The sequence below is a fragment of the Pelodiscus sinensis genome, chromosome 5 (assembly GCF_049634645.1).
Source record: "Pelodiscus sinensis isolate JC-2024 chromosome 5, ASM4963464v1, whole genome shotgun sequence".
Taxonomy (NCBI): Eukaryota; Metazoa; Chordata; order Testudines; family Trionychidae; genus Pelodiscus; species Pelodiscus sinensis.
Window position 1 is genome coordinate 23549119 of NC_134715.1, and position 4730 is coordinate 23553848.

Below are 4730 nucleotides of genomic sequence, written 5' to 3' on the forward strand. Positions count from 1 at the left end.
ACTTTAAAGACTAACAAGATGGTTTATTAGATGATGAGCTTTCGTGGGCCAGACCCACTTCCTCAGATCAAATAGTGGAAGAAAATAGTTACAGCCATATATATATTGAATTGAATTGAAGTATCAAGACCCTTGATTCTGCCCAGCACTGTGCACAAAGGGAGAGCCCGTGGTACTAAAATTAGCCAGAGCCCCTCAAGCAAGGAGTCCCTCCCCTTGCTGTTTTATAGAACATGGCAGTTACATAACAGGTTACATAACACAAACTTCTAAACCAATCAGATTCAACCTTTCCATCTATGGCTTTGTTTGTCACATGCTTGTACTTCTCCACTCCACATGTTGAGTCCATCCCCCTCCCCTTGGCCTTTTCTAGACTGTTTCTAGGGTGGTGAGCCACAGCATGTGTAAGCGGGGGAATGATCCCGCTCTTGTGGGGAACTTTCCTGGCTTCTATACACCCCGGTGAAATGAACCAGCGAAAGGATCTGAGTCCCCACTCCCACTTCCTTTACCCCACAGCTCCCTGATCCTGAGGGCTCCCCCTCCACTCTTCTGAGTAGCAGAGCCCTTGAAACCCCAACAAGGCTGGGCCCAGGTTTCCTGGGGCTTAATCTCTGACCTTGTAGTCACTAGGAGCAGGAGTTAGGGTGTCCCCACTCCGAGGTGCTCTCTTCACACTGCAGGCCTTCTTGGCCCAGTGATCACTTCATAAGGTTCAAAGCAAATACAATTTATTAAACAACAACTGATTAAAGAGAAAAGAATAAGACAAAATGAGAATGGTTAAATGAGAACACACAGCCCTGCTCTGTAGCACAGGGACATCAAAACAGCAGCCTGCAGAGTGTAAGGACAGTCCACAGTCTCTTCCTTAGAGGCCCCTTAGAGTCCTTGGATGTGCTGCAGGGGGCTGCAGGCTGGACACACTTGCTCTGGCAGTGACCACACAGCCTCAAGCTCTAAGTGGCCAGACCCCTCTCCCAGTCCAGAGCCTCTCCCCACACTTTGCAGTTCCCAGATGCTCACCACATCCAGCTGCAGGCTGTGCTGTGTGGCCAGTCCCTAGCTTCTTGCGTTGCTTCTCTGTTCCTTTTGGCACTCTGAGCACTGCCAGTCTGCTGCTCAACACAGGGTCTGCGCTCTTGAGCTGTGTGTGTCAGGCTCAGCTGCTGCAAAAACTGCCCCTCAGCACACAGCTTGCTTTGCTAGGGCAGTCTATCAGCTCCCTGTTTTTGCAGGACTTCTTCACACAGCTTGTACTCCTATTTCAGCTCTCTGTCTTTGCAGGACCACTTCTGCACACAGCTTGTTTGTTCAGAGACAGAGCCAGAACAATCCCAGCTCACAGGGAGGACGGGGCCTGGCCCCCCACTGGCCTGTCCAACCTGTCAATCAGGCTGAGCTGGAGTGTTGGCTGCTTTCCATTGTCTCTGGGGTCAGTCAGTCTCATGAACTCTTCCCCTTCAGATACTGTGAGCTGGCAAACCAAAAACTCCCAGTTTTAGTAAGGGGTAACAGTCCCCTTACACATGCTACTTTATGCATATCTAGTTTCCAAACCACAATTTGTTTAAAATGAACACATGCATACCCTTCAGCACTATGCCTCTCCCGGAGGTGGAATAATTAAGTTGACATTACCAATAAGTTAGGTAAGTGGAAGGGACCTGGTAGAGCAGATTTATACACAATTAGGTTGAATTAAGGCGGCTTCCCTCAACCTAAGTCTGTAGTATAGATTAGGCCTGAGATGCATCTTGAAGAATTTTGAAAAGGGAACATAGGAAAACGTTTTCTTCTTGAGAAATCCAATAAAAGGAAGAAAATGTTTCCCTATGTTCTCTTTTCAAAATTCTTCAAAGAGGCTTTGTTCAAGTGTAAATTTTCCTGCAGTGGTTAATTTTGCCATTCACAATAAAGTCACGACCACCTCTCAGAAATAATTTCTGTTTACACTGTGCTGAAATTTAGGGATCTCTAAATGATTCACAAGCTTAAACTGAGATGCAAATTATTTATAGAGTTTCATTTCATCCACCTGTGAAATGTGGCAGCTGTTTAGCAACACACAGGAACACCACATAGTAGTCCTCGCTTCCTGACTAGAAATGTTATAGCCAATTGAAACTGCAATGGGAATTTTTAAAATAGGCGGAATGTATTCAGTAAAGTTGTAATTTGACCAAAATACTAGGATTAACACTTCTGTTCTTGTAGGTGGTCAGCATGATTTCTAACAAAATATTGCCAGTAGGTTCATTTTAGGCTCTAGTTCTATATAGGATCAAATGGGACACTGTCACCCAATGAACCAGCAATAGCGTATTCTGCAGGACTTTGATGTACTCTGGCATACTACTCTATCCAAATATTGACTTGAACTTGCTTAACTGGCAAGCACTGAAAGGATCACAGAGAAGAAGGCTATTGGTAAATTGAAGATGGTTCAGAGTAGAGCCACAAGAATAATTCAAGGATTAGAAAACCTTCCTTAGAGTGACAGGAGCTCAATCTCTTAAGTTTTGGAAAGGGAAGGCTAAGAGTGACTTGATAACACTCTGTAAGGATCCACATGGGGACCTAATACTTTTCAATCTAACAGGGAAAGGTATTCCACAATCTAATGGCTAGAAGTTGTAGCTAGACAATTTCAGATTGGAAATACAATGTAAAAAGTTCCGTAAGTAATCAATCAGAACAATTTACAAAGGGTTGTGATGGATTCCCCATCACTTACCCTTTTTAAAACCAAGATAGGAAGTTTCTAAGGGTACGTCTACGCTACAGCGCTAATTCGAACTTAGCTAATTCGAACTAACGCATCTAGAACTGAAAACTAGTTCGAATTAGCGTTTTGCTAATTCGAACTAGCGCGTCCACACTGATTGGACGCAGGGGCGCATTTAAGGGCGGCTGAAACTGGTTCTGGCAGGGCATCAGGTCAGTAGTTGCTTGTGTGGCTGCTGTCTGAGGCTCGTGCTTAAAGGGACCCCCCTGGACAGCCGGTTCTCAGCTTTTCCTGTTTGCTTGCCAACCTCGCTGAGGGACAGCAAAGCGTTGGTCTCTGTGCCCGTCTGTGTCGGTGCTTCCCTTCGGGGGGGGGGGCCGCCGCAGGTGGCAACATGGAGCCAGAGCTCGCCCTGCACCTTCTGGTGCACTTTCTGGACATGCTGCTGCAAGCCTGCCAGCAATGGCTGGAGGCTGCCTGGCACCACCTGGTGCATGTCAGCCCCCTGTCTCTCCACCTGGCCGCCCTGGGGGCCGTGGAGGAGCTGCAGTGGCACCCCGGCACTGGCGTTCCCCGCCGCATCTGGAGTCTGGACACCAGCAGCGACTGGTGGGACCGCATCGTCCTGGAGTGCTGGGAGGACCGACAGTGGACCCAGAACTTCAGGATGAGGAGGGACACCTTCCTGGAGCTCTGCGAGTGGCTCGCCCCTGCCCTGCGCAGAAGGGACACTCGCATGAAACCCACCATCCCCCTCCAGAAGCGGGTGGCCATCGCCCTCTGGAAGCTCTCCATGCCGGACAGCTACTGATCCGTCGGGGACCAGTTCGGCGTGGGGAGATCCACTGTCGGAGCGGTGCTCATGCAGGTATGGCACTTGTTGGCCACTGCACCGGGGGAGGAAGGGGGGCTGCAAGGAGGGGATGGGCCACCCCAGGGACAAAGGGGGCGGGAGGAGGCGAAAGTGCCCAGCACCGGAGGGGTCGGTTTGTCCCGGCCATACTACATGCCGCCAGGGGGGTTGCTTCCAGGAGTGAGGCGCAGGGCACTGCCAGGGTACGAATGTTCCCAGCCATCTGGGAGCCCCACTGATTGGTGCTTTGCTGTGTCTCTCTCCGCAAGTGGTCAAGGCCATCAACCGGGTGCTGCTCCGCAGGGTGGTATGCCTCGCCGACCCGGACGCTGACATCCGGGGATTCGGTGCCCTTGGCTTCCCCAACTGCGGTGGGGCCATCGACGGGACGCACATCCCCATCCGTGCCCCGGAACACCAGGCGTCCCGTTATGTGAACCGCAAGGGGTACTTCTCCATCCTCCTGCAGGCCGTGTGTGACCACCGGGGACAGTTCATGGACATTAATGTGGTCTGGTCCGGCAAAGCACATGACGCCCGGGTGTACCGCAACTTCTCCGTGTGCCAGCGGCTGCAGGATGGAACCTTCTTCCCCAACCGCCACATCAGGGTCGGGGACGTGGACATGCCCGTGTGCCTGGTGGGGGATGCCGCCTACCCATTGCAGCCGTGGCTGATGAAGCCCTACACGGGGCACCTCAATCCCTCCTGCCAGGCCTTCAATGCCAGGCTGACCAGGGCCCGCATCGTGGTGGAGGGGGCCTTCAGGCGACTGAAAGCCCGCTTTCGATGCCTCCTCACCCGTCTGGACCTGGTCGAGCACAACATCCCTCCCTCGGTGGCAGCATGTTGTGTGCTCCACAATTTGTGTGAGCGAAAGGGGAAGGCTTTCCTGCCAGCCTGGATGGCTGAGGCTGACCGCATGGCTGGCCACTACGGTCAGCCCCGCACCGCTGCCGTCCAGGAAGCCCACCGGGGGGCCGTCCAGATCTAGGAAGCACTGCGGGAGAGCTTCCTGGTGGAGAAGGAGGACTGACCTCTCCCTGCATGCCCCACTGGGGCCTTCTTCCACCCTACTCCCTTCCCCTTTCCCCTCCCTACCTACTGTCAAATAAAGAAACCTGTTTTTCAAACAAAAACGTCTTT